General features: G+C 35.4%; 1 protein-coding gene across 1 annotated transcript in view; it reads left to right on the top strand.

The window, feature by feature from the left end:
- The window catches only part of LOC150100548 (adenosine receptor A2b-like), an 86,415-nt gene that overhangs the window by 35,185 nt on the left and 27,332 nt on the right, over window positions 1-23,898 (top strand). The window lies entirely within an intron of this gene.

The raw sequence follows: 23,898 nt of genomic DNA, 5'->3' as shown, positions 1-23,898 counted from the left end.
TCGTTCCTGTTCTTTGCAATTTGATCAAATGAATTAATAATCTTCCACTGTTATGACGTTGAAACAGTACGTCAAGTAATTTTTGCAGAGAGAGTTATTTTTTTTAAAAAAACAAAGTAATAACACTCTAATATTAAGAGAGAATTCTTTTAATTAGGATTCTTTCGGTTAGAATGTAGAAACTGCAATCTGGTTTTATCAGTGCAATCATCGCCTTCATATTTTCAACAAAGCGACGCAGTCCGGGTTAATCAACTGCTTCAGAACTTCCATCAAACATTTCCTTTTTGGCCATCAAAATTCCGCAACTGTGTTATTAACTTATTTAGAACTTGTTGAAGGACAGATATGAAGGCCTATCTTAATCAAGCATTTCTTGCAGTCGATCTAATGAATTTCGATGAAACTTGCTATTGGAAATGCGAGGATTTCAACTTTGTGTTAGCTGGTTTAGTATGTAAATTATACTAAATAATGCGCAAGGTTGAATTAGATTTAATATGATGCATATCAAATAACTTATATGAAATAAGTTAATGAGATCAGGACATGTGACAGTATTATAGCAAAATGTAAATTGCCATCACAAATGAAAAGTTCTCATGGGTTCCAGTCGCGTCTCGGATTGGAACCCATACTAAAATGTTCCACTAGTCCAATGTCAAACGCGAGGAACATTTAAAAGCACTTTTTCACCCGAAGCTGAGTCACTGGTGTCATATAGAAGAGGCGAGAATTTTCTTCTCGGGAAAATAGAGCATTTCTTCAACAAAATAGGCAAACCAGTCAGTGAATGCATTCAGTTGGAGGAGCCAAAAGTTATCTGATTGTAAGAAGCTGTTTGTCTGATGCGTAAAAGGAGGAGGCGTGGGAGAGGAAGAAGAGGACTTCTTGAGCCACTAACTTTCGAGAACCAAATGTATGTAGTCTGTTATGCATGCCTTTGAAATAATAAAATTCACAAAAAACTAATTCTTTGAAGCTCGATAAGATGGATTTTTACGTAGATCATGCTATTAAAAAAAAAAAAGGAAAGAAAGAAAGAAAGAAAAAACTGCCTGACAGGGTTTACGAAGGGAAACATCTTCCTCGGAATACAGTCAGATAATATACCAAATTAAAGAATGGATTCTTTAGGAATAAAATGATAAACACATATTTATTTTTTTAAATATTTAATTGTTTTTCTTGTTCCTTCGAATAAAATCGAAGTAGACGATCACAGTAGTCCAATTCGAGAAATTTTACTTTGCGAGTTCGAACTTGGGCATACTGCAAACAAAGTAGTTCGAACCATATGTATAGAAATATAGAAAACGTGCAGAATGCTGTGAATAACACTGCGTTTGATTGATTCCAAAAGATCGACACTTTTGACACCTTTTCGTAGGCCACTCTCAATCATTCGACTCGCTTCTATAGTACAAGAGCTTTGAAACGTTTTCCCTTTGATTAGAAACATCTGAGCTACGAATCTCATCTAGAAGATGAGGAACCTTCACAATAGCTTTTCACTAAACGCATCTGAACTTCTGAACTCCAATTCTCGTGTGCATTGTTCTAGATTTGCATCAGATAATGGAAGAAGCAGCCCACCCTTTCCAACTCTAGAATATAAAACTTCAAGACAGACTACCCTATCTTTACGTTTTCCTTTACTTTGATATTATTTATTTTATCAGAAGCATAATTCGAGAAGTCTTATTTTCAAGGAGACGAATATTAAAAGACTTATCATTATAAATTAGAAAAAGAAACTAAATTGAAGAATAATAAAACTTGCAAAGCGTTTCTGACTTTACACTTACGTCATTCCAGTTAGTTTTATTACATCTCATAAAATCATCTCACATAAAACAGCAAGAAAATATTGAGAAGAAAAAAGTTGGCTGCAATTTAGAAGTGGCCCTTTTACCGTCATTACTTAAAAAAAAAAAAATTAATGGTATTGCTGTTGCTCCTGTTATGGTCTTGCTCGAATTCATCAGCGTTTATATTCTCATTAAAAACAACTTTAGCAGCTGCTTCTGTATTTGCTCAAACCCCTTTTCTGATTTATTTATTATATAACCAGTCAGAATTAGCAGTGATGTGTGTCACATTTTACTTCTTAAGAATTGTTTCTTCATTTTTTTGGTTCAAGTGTGTCAGGGAATTGACCAACGAGAGCATATTTCAAAATTGGTCGTGTTTAGGAACTTCTCCATCATAAGATATAATTAAATTCGGGTCGAAATCGGTTGAACAATGTGACCCGCAGAGGTGTTCGCTGAGTAGGGGGGAGGGATATGATTTTTAAGGCATTTCTAAAGTTCTCTAGTTCTTTCACGAATTAGATTTAACGCTTCAAATTTTTCAGATTGCGTAACGTGTAATACCTCCACCGAATAAACGTGGGTTAATACGAGATAATACTCAACTTAATCCAGGAGTTAAGGCATGCAGGTTAGATTTTGGACCCTAATGATTCTTGTAATCCGAGAAGGCACTCTTGGGTTGGATTGTTTTGAATTAACTAAGCAATTAAAGCTATAAGGGTAGTTTGTTATGTTTATTAACTTCGTGTGCTTTCCGGGAAGCAAAATCCTGCCACCTCCATATGAGACCGGATAACTCACCTTCCTTTGAAAATGCCTTGTAAAGCTACTCTACGTCCTGGATGGGATTCGAATCTAGGATTTAACAGTCAGTGACTCTCTACAGTAGTTGGTTTAAGAGTTACTGTTGTAACTATGGATTTCTTAATTTAGATTTTATTCTTATGTGATGACTGCATACGTCTATCGATCATCTTCGTGAAAATAAAGTTTTCTAATATACAGAATGTTCACTAACAATGAAAAAACGAATTTATAATTTAAAAATTATTTTTATTTTTCAACATAATCTCCCTTAAGACCAATGCATTTATTCCAGCGCCATTATCCCGTCCCTGTGGTGGTTCTCAGCAAGATCTGCAAAATACCCCTCTACAGCTGCAGTGATCATTTGCTTCGAAGAAAAACGCTGACCAGCGAGGAAGAGTTTTAGTTTTAGAAAGAGACAGAAGTCAGAGGGAGCCAAATCTGGGGAATAGGATGGAAGTTCCAACAATTCCTAGTGCAGGTCCCTTAATTTTCCCATTGACAAAACACCTTTGTGGGCAGCTGCATTTTCCTGATGAAAGATGATTTTTTCCTTCTGCAAACCGGATCTTTTCTCACGAATTTTTTTGTCTAGTCTGTTAAAAGATCGGAATAATATTCCCCGGTTATTGTTTTACCCTTTTCAAGATAATTAATAAACGATATGCCTTTAGCATCCCAAAACACCGAAGCCATGACCTTTCTGCTGATGGAACCGACTTTGTCTGCTTTGGCGCTGAACAACCGGCTTCTCTCCACTGTTTTTACTGATGTTTGGATTCTGGTGTGCAATGGTCAATCCAAGTCTCATCCACAGTAATAAATCGACGCACGAAGTCAATTTTATTCTTGTTAAAATGCTCCAAGCATTGTTCAGAGATTTTCATGCGAGTGCGTTTTTGATCTGCGCGGCACCCATCTTGCGCAAAGCTTATTCATATGTAATTCTTCATGTAAAATATATCCTACACGTTCTTTTGAAATGCCTATAGTCTCAGCAATTTCACGCACTTCGATTCGCCGGTCATCCAATACCATATCGTGCACGTCATCAATGATTTCTGGTGTTGTTACACTTTTTGGACGTCCTTCAGGTGGATCATCTTCAAGGCTAGTACGGCCACGTTTAAACTCGCCAGTCTATTTCTTAATTCTCGAAAACGAAGGAGAAGAGTGTCCATAAACTTTTATGAACTTCGAATGAATTTCTTTCGGCGTTAAACCTTCTTTTACAAAGAATTTTATAACCGCACGATACTCAGTTTTATACATTTCATGGCATACAGACAACACTTTGGCTTCTGACAGCTGCATAAAACAAACTACTTCATAGAGTGACTTGCAATTTCACATGAATGCTTAACCAACTTAAAAAAAAAAATGTTCTATGGTCAAGGCCGAGAACTTTAGAGACCATTCACTTAATAGATTTAATGGTATCAATATCCAGTTTAATAACATCGGGTACTATATATATATCGGAGAGATTGTTAGGGGAGGAAGTCAACTTGCTCATCCTGGATGCTTAACTGTACGCAGTGGCTTAAGTAATAAGGGAAACAAAAACAAACTATTCCTTCTATAAATAAAAAAAGAAAGAAATACAGCAATTGATTTAACGCACCAGACCGAACAAGTCAGAGTAGGGCATAACGAAGCGTTGTTAGGTGTAATGTGATGTAATCGATTGTGGCCATTTCAGTGAGATATCGATGTGGTGGCATTTGTAAAGCGATTGGACCTACTGGAGGCAGCGATTAGCGATATTTTGAAAAGACAGATCACTCAAAATAGTCCGATAGATCGACAACTAACGAAGAGTATGCAGCAAATCCTTAAAAGATCGATAGTATCCACCTGTCTGTATAACATGGTAATGGAAGTCCAGATATCTATCGGATTGGACATTACTACCTACACAGTCTTGAGGGCGTTTCACAGCGCGGCCACAGAAGAGCATCGCAAAAGCCTGTGCGAAACATCAATCGAAGTCGTGCATGGCCTTGCATAATTCGATTTGGAAAAATGGTTTTAGAGAATAGCAAGTTATGTTATACACTCTATATATCTGACAGTCGCGCGCGCGCGCGCGCGCGTGTGTGTGTGGTGTGTGTGTTTGTAGTTGGGGGGGGGGGGGGGGGAATAAGGAGAATAATATTAGCTCGCAGCACAAAGTGACTTATAAGCAGTTTCTAAATAATCTGGGAGTAGAATAGAATCAGGAGACAATCAATCAAATTTTCGCCATCCCGAAGTTGACCAATGCTCTAATGGGAAAGTGGAAGGGAAAAAAAAAAAAATTAACTCTGTGCTTGCTATCATTTCTGGAGTATCCGGAAATGACAGCGAGCAAGATGGTTAATATTAAGACTAACAATGAAGTAGCATTTTGAATTTCTGGATAATTTTCCGCTTGGCATCGAGAGAGAGAGAGAGAGAGAGAATAAAAAGAACATGGTGTTGTTCGAGTGCATCCCAAATACAACTTTTCTGGATTCTTCGCGTGTTTGTTAGCTTCGAAATCATTTGCTGATTGCGGAATATGCCAACTAAAATATTACAAACAACCAAACTATCTATAAGGACGCCATCATATTCTTATTGTCTAGTGTAATAATAATAATAATAATAATAATAATAATAATAATAATTAGGAAATTTCTCAATAACTCCGTAGCGCAGTTATAAAGACGTCGACATTGTCTTTTTTCTTGAAAAGATTCCTGTGACCAAGTCAGTCACATCCAGAGCGCTAAGAATCTTTCTGAGAGCGAAGGCGAGTTGGCAATCTCACACCTTCTAAAAAAAAAAAAAAATCATTTTTCCTCCTCAAAACAAGCCAGTGACGAACAATACAATTAAGAGACAAAAAATGTATCAACTCCATTGCCATAGATACGTCGGCTATAATCCAAACTCTACGATGGGGGAGTGTGAGAAGGCATCTCCTCCCCCCCCCACTCTTTTATCAGAGGGTTTTGCCAATATGTTTGTAGGGAGAACTGCAGTTATAACCGGATTGACAGAATCGTCCCTTTTCCAGCTAATTCAGCTACTCTGATGACGATACTTGTCATATCATGACCAAGTTCTTTAGGTGACAGGAAATTTTCGTCCCCTGGTACAGGACCATCAACCATCACCTGCTTGCTGGAGGCTTTAGTAGCTTATAAAAGGTCTCTGGCAGAGTTTCCGTATTATCTAATCCTTTGCTCACCCCGCATTAAACGTGCAACAGACTAACAACTTTTCACAGGAGGACACATAAATGTACAATTTAATAAGGTCCTCAGATGCGCCACATTATTTAAATTTTCCGTAAGCAGTCTTGATCAGAAAAGACCCGGTTACTAATTTCATGTTGGAAATTCATGAGGAAACACTATATGCGTGTATTATCCTTCTCCGGACAGTTTATCTGTTTCGCAGGATAAAACCCAGAGTTCCAGAAAGAGGGGGGGAGGGAATAATAAACTAACCATTCGGATTTTTTTTTCATCTTTGTGAAGGTTCCTTACCCAGACAAGATTCGGAACTAAGCCTTTCCAACTGGAGATTTGAAAGACGTATTTCTAAATGAAAATATGGCGACTTCCTGGTGATTGCGCTATGAAAGCGCTGAACACGCACGAAGAAACATTTAAGGGGTTTTCAATTGAACCGGAGTGAATCATCTCATCTAGAATTTACAGGAATGCTCCCGAGAAAACCAAACCAACCAGTCTGAGAATAGACTTACGAACCTTAATTTCGTCGTCTTAATCCTGGAACGAACACAATTTGCGTTATATGAGTGGCGAAGAAAAATGCGTCATCGAAAAGTATATCTCGCACAGCCCACCGATCCACACGTGCGCTCACTGCCATTGCTGTGTATTAAATATGCTTCACGCACTTAACGTTGTAATCGCAACAACTTACGTATATTAAAAGAAGAAGAAAAAAACTCTTATCGCACGCAGCTTATTTTACGTAACTTTCCCGCAATTGAAGTCCTCCTCCGAATGTTGGGCTTTTAAAGGGATTGAGTGAGAATTTGCTGAAAAGTGACTTGCATTACGACCACTGATCGAACTGGACAGCAAGCAGTTTTCGAAAAAACTTTGAAAAACAGATTCTGTTCCGCTGACGCTTATTTTTAATTAAGTTTTATGGAATAGTTAATTAAACGGTTTCGCCCTAACGATGTGCATTATTGATGGATCTCAGAAGGCGAAACGTTCTGGGAGCGACTAATTTGCACTTCGATCACCGACCATTACGCAGATTTCTTCGCAATCTCTTCCTGATCTCGTAATTAAAGGCAACATTGTGTGAATCAGGTCACCGCTGGAGTGTCACAATCAGAAGTTAATTCTTTGTTTATGCGAAACATTTTTGGTTCGTTTATTTAGGAAATTCTTTCAAATTAAACGCGGATGTACTTGTAAATGCTCGTCCATATTTGTCTTCGGTTAGGAGGTTGGTTTTAATTCCTCATTTCCTGCGCCGTGCAGAGAAAAGTTAAAATAGTTTCCTTCACTAAAATCGCTTTTTCGTCTAAATTATTGTACGGATGCTTTCGACGTACCTGAAATAGTTAATATTCTTCGAAATGGCAGAATAATTAAAAGATTCATCTCTAGTTTTGAAATGAAAGTCGCCAAAGAAGAAGAAGAATAAAGAAAACTAATGGCGATATCCTCCCCGCAATATCCGTGCTTCCTATAAAGAAATTTGTGAAGTACTTTTAGGGCAACATTTGCAGATTAAAGAGTTGTTGGGGGTTGCGTTGAACAGGGGACGAGTGAACCACTTCTTCAGTTTTTTTTTCTTTTTGATATCCCTTCTGGTAATGCAGTAATTTAAAAACATGAACCTCATTCTGCGAAACGTTTAATATTATGCCTCGATGAATGCGAACTCCAAAGAGATTCTACCAGCAGTTTTGCTTGCATTCCGCTCACTGCTTTCATAAGATGTTTTTCTGCAATCATAGCACCGCATTAAGAAACTTGATTATCCACTGCATAGCAACAATTTAGATGAATTAACGTGTCGGCTTCGACTCCTCCGCCACACACTTTTAGCGGTTTAAAATTGCAGCACGTTTTTCCGCATATTAATATTTTATTGGCTTATCTTGTGAGAGGTTAATCTCGTGATTAATTATCGTCTTTTCTGTAACAAATAAACATGGGAAGTGGGTGTTTGTGTTTTGCTGCGCTACATATTTTTACCATTATTTATATTTTAAATTAATGAATTTATTTTTATTTATTTATCTGTAACGTGCAATCTGGAGAATAGAGAGAAATACCATCAGTGTCTCAGCTAATACGAATAGTGAAAACAGGAGTTAGTAAACAGGCTCAGTGTACTAAACATACAATAATATCCTTGGTTAGAAATTCCTATTCAACTTTTTGAAAAATTACTGATTTTTTTTTTTTTTTAAAGAATCGAATTAAGATACATTCATATACATGCGGGACTAATTAGTGCTATGATGAATTTCGTTAAAATAGATTCGGGAAATCGTTTGAAATCCCTATATTACGTTTTCAAGGAAGACTAACTAATTCAAAATGTTTTATTATTATTACTTTATTCACATAATTGATACACAGTCAAAACAAGACATCATATAAAAAAAAAATTGACACGTGATTCAGAACAATTCAGATTCTACCAAAGAATCTAAGAATAGTCCGTCAGGTGGCGTCGTAAAATATGGACTGTTCCAAGTAATGCTGTCTTTTGTAGGTCATATGGAGTCATTTCGTTGATGTTTAATTGCCGTAAATAGTTGGAGAGCTTCTTTGAAATTGCGCCCAGTGCACCGATAACTATTGGGATGACCTTGGTGTGATTAAGCCACAGTCGGCCAACTTCGATTGCCAGATCTCGATATTTAGTAATTTTTTCCAGTTCTTTGTTGTTAATGTTGTTATCACTGGGTACTGCGATATCGATAATACAAACCTGTCGATATTCGATATTTGTGATGTCAAGTCGATTGTGTTCCAAATGCCGATCAGTCTGTATTCTAAAGTCCCAGAGAATTTTTGCTGTTTCGTTTTCCAATACTGTCTCTATTTTATGCTTCCGCCAATTATCAGAAGTAGGAAAGCCATATTTTTTGCATACATGCCAATGAATTATTTTGGCCACTTGATCATGGCCGTATTTATAGTCCGTTTCAGCTATGTTGCTGCAGGTACTGCTTAGATGTTCTACAGTCTCATCTTTCTGATCGCATAATCTGCATGTGCTGTTATTATTATTGATAATCAGAATTTTTGCTTTCATTGCATTAGTTTGTAATGCATGTTCTTGAGCTGCTAGAATAAATCCTTCTGTTTCTTTTTTAATGTATCTGTATTGTAGCCATTGCCACGTCCTGTTCACATCAATTTTGTCCTCAGTATCTCAAAGAAATTGGCCATGGAAAAGTTTATTTTTCCAGCGCACATATCGGTTATTTTGCTGTTCCTTTTTGTAATTGGATTTGTTTCCTGTTGCTTTTAGAAGGCCCTCTTGTGTAACTGCGTGAAGCATTGGCTCAGAGCTATTGTCGATCTAATTTTTTAAACCAATTTCTTCTTCTTCCCCAGTCTGTCTCACTTGCAACAGACCCCGTCCACCTATTCTCCTCGGTTGGTACATCACTTCACTTCGTTATTATTATTATTATTCCTTAAAACCTATGCATAAAATATCCTAATAGGGACATAGCTTATGTCGACTTGCCATTTTCTTCAGAAGCTTGTTTTAGTTTGAAAACAAAAATATTTTTCAATAAAATATGGTATGCACATAAACGAAACAGTTTGCAAGACAGTAAACGGCGTCTAATTTTCTTTTCCATTACGTATTTGAAAAATTACAGCAAAACAGAATCCCACAGAAATTTATGATCCTTATACTTATTCATATTATTTGTAATTTTAGTTAATATTATCGTGTATAATCCAGTTACTGGTGTGTTTTGCACCATTTCGCTTCTTACGAAGATCGACCGAGTGTAGGCAGCTGGACGTGTTGAGCGAGCACTTGAAGAATTTTCGTTTTGCTGCCAAGTTCATTTAGTGTTTCGCTTACTAAAATGGCACAATTAAGACAGATTACAAGAACACGTTAATATGTTAGCTATGCCAAAATTTCAGAAGAACTTAAACTTTCTTCGTGATGATAATTTAGCAACGTTTTTGGTATTTAAATCTATTTTAGTAACGTGCTCATCTACCAGTTAGGCTTATTTTGTAGATGGGCTATTGCTACGCTTCACTTTCAAAATTTCATAAATATCAGGAAAGGTTTACACATGCAAACAAATATTTGTCTACTTTTTTAAAAAAAATTAGTTATACAAACAAAATTTTATTTTCCAAAAATGTTCTGCTGTCGGAGATGCAATTGAAACGTTGACTATTTCACTACAATTATTACACTGATGCCTACGAAGATAAAAAAAAAATGTATTAAACAGTTCCTCCATCCTCAAAAAAGGCGAACAGAAAAAAAAAAGCTTTTAGCGTATAATTTTATAGAATTTCTTTGTTACTTCCTGATCACTTTGAAAATGCATTGATACATATTATATACAATATATCGCGTTTATTTACCATGAACATGCAAATCAATATTTACATAAAAAGAATTGATTCAATATCTAAACGTAATTACACATTAGCACATTTAATTTAAGTTAATAACTAAAATAAAATTAACCACCTTTGAATTTAGTGTATAGAGAAGGTAATAAGGAAGACCAACTCCCGTTTGATAAATAAATATATCTTAAAGCAGTATTACGATGCATTCATCTTATACTGCATTCATCTCAGCCCTTTTAAACACCCATTTCTCAATAAGGCAACTCCACTTCAGTCGACTACACACAGGTATGTAGTTCTAAGTCTAATATCTCCTCCGCTTTCCTGAAATAACATATCAATTCAGCGTACGATATCAGGCTTGCAAAATCTTATTACTCACCATTTACATCCTAGAACTTTGCAAGTTTCTTTTTTTATTTTATTTTAATTGAAATCATAATCCATCTAATGGCAATTAATATAAAAAAATATGCCTAGTTAAACTTTTTAGTAGTTTTATTTTATCAGTTTTAGCTTACCTACGTTTAATAACCCAAACTTGCGCATAAGTGATATTATTTACTTACAGCGCGCAGAGAAATCAGCTGACAATAAAAATGCAGACGATATCGACGCATGCAGGAACTGCACGATTTTACATGTGTATTTAGAACAAGAACACATCTGGAAGAAATGCAAAAGCAAAAGGAATTATTGATCACTTAGCTTCGTTCATTATTTTTATCCCACACGGTTTCTGTTTTTCTCTTGGCTATGTGTATTTGGAAAATTAACTCCGAATAAGCATAAGCGAATGCACTGCCTTAAATGATCTACTGATGTTGTAATCGGAGGCACTCGAAGAAAATATTGTTTCATTTTTGTTGTTTTACTATTCAGAAAAGCACGATTAGTTTTCATTTTTTTTGGCAAATGTGCTTAATTGCGTGTACCTTTTAAAGAACTTTATATTTTCTTTTAGAGTCCCGAGTCCTCTCGAGATATTAATAGTCTCGTCTTGAGTAATGACTATTTTTATGTTACCGAGAGCTTGATAAATCACAAACCACAAGGAGCTACGAAGTGCAAAATATTTGGATATTTTCCAGAGCAGGTTACCATAATATACGTAGAAATATTTTAAGTTTTAATACTCTCAGGGAGTTAATTATGGCGCTTTGATCAAGTGAATATAAAGCAGCGAAAACAGCTCTTTGTGATGAAAAGTAGCGATTTATTATTCATTGATATTACTTAAAATATTATAATGGAATTATACAACAAGTTATTACACATTCCTTAATAGAAATTCCCTCGTATAAACTTGCTAATATAAATGCCACCAAATATTCTCTCCAGCGTGCTTATATTGATCGTAAATGATATAACTGATTGTATGATTCAGAATCCAGTCTCAAATGCCATTCATTTCATGAACGAATGCTATTTGAGAAATAACAAAACAAACAGCTTCGTTTATTATTGTCGATAAATAAAATAACTTGAAATGAGAATTCGGCTGAAATTATATCACTTCAAAATTATTTTTTATTTGGAACTGAACCATCGTCTTAATAATCGGTTATTATTATTTTTAATGGCAAATTTACTCTAGATATTTCTTCCACTAGTCTCTCTCTTTCTTTAGAAAGCAATGTGTGTGTGTGTGTGTGTGTGTGTGTGTGTGTGTGGTGGGGGAGGAAGGGGGGGCAGTAATTTATTTGTAGACCTAGTAGTCAAGTACGCTCTCTCTTCCCTTTGCCTGAGCTGGATCTTCTCGCCTTGCACACACACACACACATTGACCATTTCACACATGGTGTATCTTAAAACGGAAGCGAATTTGAAGGATGACATCTTATCATAAAGCAACACTTATGGACATCTGATTTTGGGGAAAGATTTTAGGACATCTGATTTTGGGATCCTTGTGACAACTTGTGTCACAAGGATCAGTCCTTAGTCCATTTTGTTGAAATCTATTAATCTATGAATCTGGTCTATGCAACATTGAGCTGACTGCTACCTCTTCACTGGATAAAGAAACGCAGATGTGTGAGGATGAGGTATTAGAGCTGTTGCACAAATTGAATAAGAATTCTGCAATAAGGACTGATGGCATATCAGCACGTGTGCTAAAAGAGTGTTCAGCTGAAATGGCTATTCCTTTGACAAGGATGTTTAATATGAGTCTCAGAACAGGAAAGATTCCGCAGGAATGGAAGGAATGTATGGTAATTCCATTGCACAAGGGTGGTGCAAAGACAGATGTATCCAACTACCGCCCAATTAGTATCTCAGGAGTGGTGGTGAAAAATTTGGAAAAAATTGTTAGGGCTCGCATTCAGAAATGGGTTGACAGTGAATCTCTGCTTCGCAACGAACAACATGGTTTACTAAGGGAAAGTCATGTTTCAGAAACTTGCTCACATTCTATAATAATGTTACCATTGAGCTAGGACAAGGGGAATGGATACACCATGGAAGAATGTTGCATAAATTGGAGAATATTCGATTGGATTATTAAATATTAGCGTGGATAACAGATGGCTGACTGACAGATATCAAAATGCGGTATGTGAGTGATGTGAGTGTGCAAGATTTAAGATAACTAGTGGTGTGTCACAAGGATCAGTCCTTAGTCCATTATTATTCAATTTGTATATTAATGACATTGGGAAGGATTTGACAGGCGACATACAGTTATTTGATGATGATGAGACAAAGATAGGTAGGGTAATCAGAAATGCGGCTGATATGCAAATCACATGCAGAATGCTTTGAATAGGCTGGAATTGTGGGCATGGGAAAATTCAATGTTCAACTTCAGTAAATGTAAAGTCATGCACAATATCCAATATTTGTGGGATTATTCTTGAAGAAACTGAGGAATCTTGGAATGTTAGTAGATAGAAAGTTGAAGTTCAGGAGGCATACAGCAAAGATTGCAAATGCAACTCAAAAGATAATTGCAATGCAGAAACGAACTTTAACATGCAAAGATAAGGATTTATGGAGAGTATGGAAAGGACAATTCTTGAAAGCTGAGAATTAATGCAGCCAAGAAGGTGATGAAACACAAGATTTTTTTTTCATAGCGTGGTGCGCGATTGGAATGAATTGATGTTGTGAGTGCAAGCAGTGGGAATGAATTCAAGAATACGTATGATAGCTGGGCGTGTAGTGTGTGGCCTCCCTCGATGAGTCCCTCACACCCTGAAAGTCTCTCTTAATAATACTTATAATAATACCCACTTAAAAAGTGGAGCCACTGGTTACGAATTTCCTCATAAAACACTTTTATCGACATTTCTCTTTTCCTTTTAATAACGTATTTTTATGAACTGTAGAATCATTTTCAAAAATAAAGAAAAACGAGTGAAGCAATGCTTTGTGCTTTAAGATGCTTTTGCTTTTGTACGCCAATCTGTGTGACTGAGTTTTATATATATATATATATATATATATATATATATATATATATATATATATATATATATATATATATATATATATATATATGGAGTAAGCTCCGATCATTTTCCTTAGCATTTTCCCCTAATGCAAAGCACATCCCCTTGCGGCGATGTATGATGCTATGCATTAAAGGTAAGTGCCATTTACCTAGACCGGTTTCGACCTTTATTGAGGTCTCATCAGTGGAAGCCAGACCATAAAAATGCCAAGGGTGAATTAATGCAGAGCTTATAAATTTTACCTAAACAAGTTGCCACATGGTGCTTTGACCTTATTAAATAAAAATATTCGGATGAGAGATAGATGTATAAAGTTTTCTAACTTGCGTATACTATGTTAAAGATACCAAGCAATTTTATATATATATATATATATATATATTTTTTTTAATGAAAAAAATTGAATGACTAGAACCGAGATTTAATTAAAAAGGTTTTAATATAAACACACTACTAGTTTCGGCCTGTAACAGCCTTCTTCAGGTGACATTATAAAAGAAAAAACACTAAACATTGAGGGTTAAAAGACTATGAACAACATAGACAGTCTTTATACATAATTAGCATGAAAACGTTGTAGTTGTATTTGAAGCTGTTCTTTCATTTGTTGCATTGTTGGGAGAGTGCGTGCTTGCTGCATTACGTGAACGCCAGTACATGATTACAGCTGAATGACTATCTGGGAGGTTGTAGCTTAAGTTGTTATTTAGATGAACAGGATTGAAGATGATTTCTCTCGATTCCACAATTTTTCTCTCTATTTCGTCACTGCAACGGAAGATGTTTGTAGATTTTTCCCAGCAGACTTTGTGACTTTGGTTATCATCATTAGGATTAGCCGAGAAAAGGATATGACTTGATAATGCACTCGCTCGCTGTCTCTTGTAAGTAATGTCTCTCATGTGTTCTTCCATACGCATTTCGACAGATTTGTCTGTCTGCCCGAAATAAGGAATATCGCAGTCACATAATATTTTATATACGCCAGGGTATTTGAGTTGATGATGACAAGGTTTTGGGTGGCTAATTAAGGAACGGATCTTTGGAAGTGGAGTGAACAAGGTTCTGATATTGTATTTTCATCAAGAAACTGACATCAAGAAAAGGCAAGGAATTATCCGTTTCAAGCTCAGCAGCAAACTTAATACTTTGATGTCGGCTATTGCGATGTTCGAGGAAAACCATAAGGGATTCATGTCCATGGCTCCAAACAATGAAGACATCATCCACATAACGTTTCCCAACTTTAGGTGTTAAAATAAAGGAAGAGATAGCCTTGATTTCAAAATCTTCTAAGTAAATATTTGCAAGAACCGGAGATAAAGGATTACCCATAGCCAGTCCATGATTTTGTTTGTAAATATTATCTTGAAATTTGAAGTAACCGGACCTGATGCAATGTGTAAGAAAGGTTAACATTTTTTTGGATAACTTGTCCTTGAGTAATGTTAGGACTTCATCTGTTGGGACATTAGTGAACAAAGAAGTTATGTCCAAGCTAGCAGTGATGTCATTTTCATCAACTGTAATATCCTTGATGTATGTAACAAATTCTGTAGTGTTCTTGATAAAGGATGGTGATTTCCCTGAAAAACTTTTGAGGTATTTGGCAAGGTATTTTGAAAGATTGTATGTAGGAGAATCGATACCTTCTACAATTGGGCGTAATGGGGTGTTCTCTTTATGGATTTTAGGAACACCATATATGCGAGGAATTAACGGATGGAGAGAGCGTAGAGATAAATGGACGTTTCGGGATAATTCAGTTGTTGTTTTTAATAAGTTGTTTGTACGATTTTGAAGTTCAGGAGTTGGATCTCTCTCAAGTATTGAGTAGGTATCATTATGTAGTAATTCAATCATTTTATTCTTGTAATCTTCGGAGTTCAGGATGACTGTTGCATTTCCTTTATCTGCAGGGAGGATGATTATATCTCTGTTGTTTTTTAAACTTTTAATAGCTTTGCGTTCAGTTGAAGTAATGCTGTCTGCAGGTAGTTTTGCGTTATTGATAATGAATAGCAAGTATCGTTGTTCAAATCTCGAAAAGATACACTCTTAAGATAGTCCAAGTCTATGCACCAACAATTCGTCATACTGACGAAGAAATTGAAGCCTTCTATCATGATGTATCTCAACTCTACGATAAAGAAAAACATCATTTCAGAATTGTAATGGGAGACTTTAATGCTAGAATTGGGATTCAGCATTCCGATGAAAGCTCAATGGGAAATTTTGAATGTGGCATGAGAGATCACAGAGGAGCAAGGTTAACAGAATTTGCAGAAAAAGTAAACGTACATATCGTGAATTCCTTTTTCAAGAAAAAAACACACACATAGATGGACATGGAAAATTCCAAATGGAAAAACTAGTGAAACGGACTTTATCCTCAGCAATAAGAAATGGGAAATTTTGAACAGTCTTGAAAGATGTTTATCTTTCAAGACTGTTCTGTTATAAACACCTTCAATACTGGAAGTGACCATCGTATGGTACGCAGTAAAATCCAAATAAACTGCCAAAAAGAAAGAAGAAAAATGTTTTGGAGATCAAAGCAAAACATAGATGTACACAAACTGAACATTAATAAATATATATTCCAACACGAACTAAAGAATAGATTTAAACGTCTTATTATAGATAACAATGGTGATCTATCAGAAAGTAATGACATCATTACCTAAAACCTTTTACAATGCTCACTTGAAATAGCTGGTATCACAGAACAGAAACAAAATAAAATCTTAGAAAAAACAAAACAGCTTATGAGTTAACCTACAGAATAAAATCGAATGCACTGAATTGTGCAAAACGATCAGAAAACTTATCACAGAAGAAATAAGAAAATTCAGTTGTAAATTCATACAACAAACAATTGAAAACAACAGTAGTCTCAAAAAAGCTAAACAGCGACAAACAGATGGTTGCAGTCAAACTACAAGACGGGACCATCACCAGAGATAGATATGCTATAGCAAAACGAATTGAAGAATTCTACCCAATATTATATCAGGATGGTGAATTAAATGAAGAAGAGAACAACTATGGCACAGCTGAAATACCACAAATTCTACCAGAAGAAGTTATGCAGAGCATCCAAAGCTTCCAAAATGGGAAAGCTGCAGGTGAGGATGCAGTTGTAGTTGAACTTCTAAAAACAGGTGGAGAAATAATCTACAAACTCTTGGCAAAACTATTTACGTTATGCCTGAAGAAAATTGATGTACCAACAACATGGAAGAAGGCTACCCTATTTCTGATGAATAAAAAAGGTGAGATAGAAGACTTGACGAACTACCAACCCATCAGTCTACTATCAGTGGTTTACAAAGTGTTTACAAAAGTCTTGGCTCATAGGCTTTGATAAACTAAAAGAACAGACAGGCTTTCGAAGGGGCTTTAGTACAATGTACCACATTCAAGTTGTACAGCAGATTACTGAACGGTGTAATGAATATCAATTACCCTCCATGTCTTGGTTTTATTGACTATGAGAAAGCCTTTGGTTCACTTAAAACTTGTGCAATACTTAAAGCATTACGAAACCAACAAGTGGAGGAGACATATATCAAGACCATCAAATCAGCATACACCAATGCCGCAGCAGCAATTCATTTCATTGGAAGCATCTCTACTGTGGAAATACAGAGAGGTATAAGACAGGGTGACACAATATCTCCAAAATTATTCACAGCATGCCTAGAAGAAATATTCAAACTTCTTGATTGGGAAGGGAAAGGTCTGAAGATAAATAGAAGATATTTAAGCCATTTACGCTTTGCAGATGACATAGTTATCTTTACTCCGACTGCGCATGAACTACAGACTCGTGTCCATGAACTCCAAACTGCTAGCCAAACAGCTGGCCTAAAGATAAACTTAAAGAAGACCCAAGTTATGTTCAATAGCTATGTCCAACCAGAAATAATAAAAATCAATAATGAGGAAATTAAACAAGTAGATCATTACATATACTTAGGACAACAGATATCAATGGAATGAAATATCATGGACGAAATTAAAATGCGCACGATGCTTGGGTGGAAAGCATTTGGAAAATTACATTTAATATTCGAAAGCCAACTACCATTATGCCTGAAGAGAAAAGATTTTAACCTCCTATACTGACATATGGCTGTGAAAAATGGACACTAAATGCAAAGGAAATTCAAAAATTAAGAACAACACAATTTAGTATGGAAAGAGGTATGCTTGGTATCACAAGATTGAATCACAAAAGGAATACATGGATAGGAAATCAAACCAAAGTCTCTGACATCATAGGAAGAGTGAAACATCTGAAGTGGCAATGGGCTGGGCATATTGCCCGAAGACAAGATCAACGATGGACAAAAGAAGTACTGGATTGGATTCCACGAGCGGAAAAACGATGATATATATATATATATATATATATATATATATAAACAAGGCCTGGCAATGGCAATCCTTTGTCCCCAGTTCTAGCTAACATCTTCCTTGAAGATTTTGAAACGAAAGCCATATCTTCCCTCTCATTTAAACCGAAAGTTTGGAAAAGATATGTTGATGATATTTTCATTGTTTGGAATCACGGGCACACATCTCTCATAGCTTTTCTTAATCATCTTAACATCCAACATTCTAACATAAAATTTACTGCTGATCTAGAAAATAATAACTCCTTGCCTTTCCTGGATGTCATGCTTACACGTTGCTCTGAAAGATTAAAAATCTCTATATACAGAAAACCTACTCATACCAACAGATATCTGCATAATCTTTCTCATCATTTTCCACCACAAACACTCGGAACTATATCTACCTTAGGACACAGAGCACGCTCTCTCTTGAATGAACAAGATGAACTACAAAAAGAAATAAATCAACTCTCGCTTATCTTTAAACAAAATGGATACTCTGAAAAAACGATTAAGAAATTTCTTCTGGATCCTCCTAGACAGTGCACCACAGGAACTAGTAATTTTAAAGGCAGCATCTCCATCCCATATATTAGCACAGTCTCTAATAAATTAGCAAAAGTCCTTAAAAATATAACATCAAGACGTTCTTCACCACCCTTCCAAAAATCCGTTCTCTAATCAGTCATCCAAAGCCTCCTCATCACAACCTAAAATATCCAGGTGTATATAAATTATGGTGCGATTGCAATATCCCTTATTTCGGACAAACTAACAAATCTGTTGAGCAACGTATAGAAGAGCATAAAAGAGACATCTCTTACAAAAGATCACATGTAACTGCGTTATCCAGTCATGTTCTTTTTTCAAATAATCCTAATGATGATCAACAAAGCCACTCCGTTTGCTGGGATAGATCAGAAAATATTTTTCGCTCTGATGATGAGTTTGAGAGAAAAATTATAGAATCAAGGGAAATCCTTCTGAATCCTGTCCACTTAAACAACAATTTGAGTTATAACATCCCAGATAGCCATGCTGCAGTTATTCAATATTGGCGTTCACGTGAGTCTGCACGCATACTTGCAATAAACAATGGCACGTCTGTTAGAACAACTTGAAAAAATACAACGTTTTTTATGTATCAATATGTGTGGCGATATTTTACCTGTATTTTCAAGTTTTTAGATACTTCAATGTTTATTACTATTCTCTTCCTTTAAGAATACCTGATGAAGGCTATTATAAGCCGAAACTAGTTGTATTAATCTTATTAAATCTTTATAAGTAATCTCTGTTTTTAAGTCATTAAATCTATTTTAAAAAAAAGTATATATATATATATATATATATATATATATATATATATATATATATATATATATATATATATATATATATATATATATATATATATATATATATATATATAGTAGGAAAAACATCATGAGGCCTTCTTTATCTATGACATACTGGGAAGATCCGTGTTTAGGAGTGATAGTGTTTGTTCACTTCAACCAAATATAGAGCAGATGAAGGGCGAAGATTGGAGGAAAGAACAGGCAGATTTATATATTTACTTTCTAAAATCGTTTAATTCTCAATTCTTTAAGAATTTATTAGAATCCGCGGCTTTGCACATTCTTATGGTTGCCATGAAATTTTCAGAGATTATTTCAAAACGAGTGTTCCTTGATGGTTCCTTTTCAATTTAAAAAATAGAACTAAAAAACCGGTTTAAATGGAAATAGAAATCTTTTGGTTCAACCCAAATAGAAACCACTTTCTACAGAGCTTTCTGTTTCTCTTTACTGAACAAGTTTTGAAAACAGTCTCGATTCATCCTTGTGTGTGTGTGTGTGTGTTGTCTCTGGAAATCACTTTTCTTCCGTTCTCTGTTTTATGCCTTAATCTTCAGAGCATATTTTCACTGCAAAAGAAGCACTTCCTTTCTTCCTCTACTAAACTATGTAAATGATTTTTATCCACTCAGCAATGTTGATATCGAAAGCACAAAATAACGAAAGGTCAGCAGTGAAGAAACCAGCAGAGAAAAATCTCATTTTCATTCTTCGATGTGTGGGTGGGCTTGCTTAAAGTTTTATTCACACGTTGTCGTCATCTAAATTCAATTTTGTGATTCCTACGTGAATCTTCTCGTTAAAGGGATTGAAATCAGTACTTATTCGCAATAATTATTAAACAGAAAAGAAGGAATTAAAAAACTAGTGAAAGTGGTATTCAATTTCCACCTTACCAGACATGATTTATTAAATTTACCTCGTGCAAAGGTCCAAACACCTATCTTTTACCAAAATATGATACTCAATGATTTTTCACATATTTTGACTTTACTTCGAACTGTTATACGTTTTTAAGATTTCGTCGTTAGATTTCGTAAACCCTTCATATATATATATATATATATATATATATATATTATTTTTTATTTTTATTTTTTATTTTTTTGGATAATACATTCTCTGTGCAACATAACTGCATAACTTTCAGCACATTGGAAAGAATAAAATTCAGTTTGTCTGTATTGGTAAAGAAAAGGGAAAAAAAAACCAAAGTCGATTCTAAAATTTGGATTACTTTTTTTTTAATTAGTCTTTACTTTTGTGAAGAATTGCATGAACAATAAATCTCTCTCAAGCCATTTTCATTAAAAAAAACCCATCACAATAGCTGAAAGTAGTCTGCGATGAGAATAATAACTTCAGCGATCTTGAAATATTGACTTGAAGTAGCTGGAAAAGCGAACGTCTTTGATGGCACAATGGGAGCTGTAATTAGTTTCAAGTCACAGCATTATTTGAACATCTCCATTTTCTTGCTCTGTATGTTGAAGAAAAAATAGAATAATAATAATAATTAAATATCTTCTACGCAATTGGTTCCAAGTAAATATGCATCAGTTCAGATCGATGCCGGATGCAGTTATGAAAGTGTTTCTCAAGATGAGCAAATACCTCAGGTTTCTTAATTAAGGCTAATCTTAAAACATTTCTTTTTTCTGGGTCGTTCTGCAGCCCGAAGTATGCTATCAGTATGCCCTTTTGGGCAAGGGTGACCTAATTTCAAGAGACTGGGATCGCACTGTCAATATCCAAAACTGAAGAAACTGGATGAATCTATCCCAAGAAAACGGACAATAAAAAAAATAAATAAGAAACAAACTGGCTTAGAAATATAATTAGGATTGAAAATTGTATTCGTCATACCGCTTTATGAAAAGATGTCAAATACTTCGGATTTCGTTCGACGAAAAATATTCATATCAAATAGATGTTTGGGAGTTGCGATTATATTTGCGATTTATTTATGTATATATTCCCCCCTAAGTTCTATTTGCAAATACGACACATGGTCTTCAACAAAGGGCAAGGAAGATTTTTTTTAATGTCATATTTCTAGTTTTACATTTATTCACTTTTATATAAGCAAAAAAGTTGGCGTGCAAATATGGACATTGAACAGAGAAATCGGAACCGAAGTACCAACAAATAATCGGTGGTTTCCCGTGTGTGTGTGTGTGTGTGTGTGTGTGTGTGTGTGTGTGTGTGTGTGTGTGTGTGTGTGTGTGTGTGTGTGTGTGTGTGTGTGAGAGAGAGAGAGAGAGAGAGAGAGAGAGAGATTGTTAAACGATAAAAACAATCATCCATGGCTTGGATGTTTGAATGTGCGTGTGCGCGATGTCTTACACAGTATCGATTCTATACAAATATATGTTTCCTTGTTTTTTAATCAATTTCTCGATGTACTGTGGTGCGGAAGATTAAAATCGTTTGTGGACCATAGGGGGGGGGAGGATACCCCGAGGCATTGTTGGGGGAAAAAAAAGCCCTTTTCTGTAGTCTGATGCTAAATCTTTTCTGGTGTATTTGACTTTAGGGTTTCGGTTAACTAATTTAATTTCAAGGTCAAAATCTACTACATGCGATTTCGTTAAAAGCCACCATTCGCTGTTAATAAAGTATTGTGAACTAAACAGCGGCTGCTTTGTTCGCTGATCTCACCTCAGAAATCGAGATCTGCACTCTCAAGCAATTTCAATGTAACTACGCAATTTCCAAAATCAATAGAAGAATGAAAATACGAAAAAAACTTAGGGACAGAAGTTGATTACAATAGAAGGCAGTGCTGTATGTGTGTAAAAACATCAGTTTGCTGATAATTGTATCATTTTAGATAGTAAGTGATTAAAATTTAGCGTGAATACTGTTGAAAATGTAAGTCCTAAATTTTCGTTTGCATGATGAGCATGCGTTTTTATATATTTCACAATGGAAATTGAACTCGGTTGAGAAAATATGCATGCAGATATTTAATTCAACTAGTTCTGTTAAATCTGTGTTTTCGGATCTCCTCTCGCCCATGAAACAGAAAAAATGAGGGTCATTACAAGTGAAATAATTCGTGTTTTAAATCATCGGAAGAATCTTATGAAGTATCTGAATGTTGAGTGAAGCTAAAAAGCGTTTTGCTATTGGAAAGCACCAATTATGCGGTGTAGATATCGTCTTCAAATTCCTCTCTGGATCCAAAATCACTAAGTATATTTTAGTTATTCCTCCAACAAACAATATATCGCTATATATTGTTTGTTGAATGGCAGGTTTTTTTCTCCCGGAAAATCGGGTTTTTCATCCCGCATACAGACACATCGGCCCTTCAGAACACTTGCAATTTACAGACAAAAAATACTAGTTGTGGTAGGCGGTAGATGGCGTTGACGGAGATGATTGGTAGTGGAGGTTCGGTGGAGACAGTTGTAATAGGTGTCCTTCCACGATGAGTCTTCGGACTCCTTGGAGGTGTCACGAATAATAATAAGGATAATAATAACTGAAATTACTGGAAACCAGCTCATGTTTGTTAATCATTACAAGATAAATATTTAGATTTTTTTTTTATATGAATATTGGTGACTTGAAGCATATTTTCACGTTGGGAGGTAGGCGACTCATCAAGTATGACGTAGACATTTTTTACTTTGCAGTGAGTGAGTGATATTTGACAATTAAGCCTGTATTGTTAATTTTTAATACACCCGAATTCGAATATGTATTTGCTTTATCTACACATTAATTGTGATTAATTCCTGCAGCCATTTCAATTCCGTTATCTTGTCGAACTCAGAAAGATTTCAAATGAAAAAGGAATGGACAGTACGCGAAAATTGTTACACATTACATCTTTCTCTCTCTCTCTCTCTCTCTCTCTTAAATTAAATTGCACTTCTTATCTACCACATCGCTGGTATTTTGTTTGTTTCAATTAAGCAATTTCTTATATTTCTTTAAAGCTCTTTAAAGAAAGCAGTTTAGGGCAATTTTTCTGCACACACACATTTTTATGGTTGTCAATGGAAGCGATTTCGATCCTTTTGTTATGAGGGCAATCCCTGACCTGGCGGTCGTGTGCGTAGGATTTTCTAAAAGAGGAAAGGAGAAGCAGATGGTCTAACCTTCCCAAGGGTTGAATATAACTTTTTAAAAGTGAATCTTTGTACTATTATCCAACAGAAATAAACTACAATGAAGAAATTGCCAAACTGGCAGTGATAAACTGGGCTCGCTATCTGTCATTCCGGGTGTGCATAGAAGTATACGCTTTCCTTAAGTAGTGTGGGAGGTGGATTTAAACCTTAGGGACTCTCCACTGTTACCTAAGTAGCATTTTTTGGGCTTGGATGGTCGCTCATAGACAAATAAATCTTCATGTCCTCTAGAAATATACGTTAACAAAATAAAATAAAGATTATTTTTGTTTTATAGATTTTAGATTTATTAAATATAATATGGAAATA

Source organism: Typopeltis vanoorti, chromosome 12 (assembly GCF_054136105.1).
Source record: "Typopeltis vanoorti isolate ZY-2024b chromosome 12, IOZ_Tvanoo_1.0, whole genome shotgun sequence".
NCBI classification, from domain to species: domain Eukaryota; kingdom Metazoa; phylum Arthropoda; class Arachnida; order Uropygi; family Thelyphonidae; genus Typopeltis; species Typopeltis vanoorti.
The sequence above is the reverse complement of the archived record's forward strand: the minus strand, read 5'-3'. Positions and strand labels throughout refer to the sequence as shown.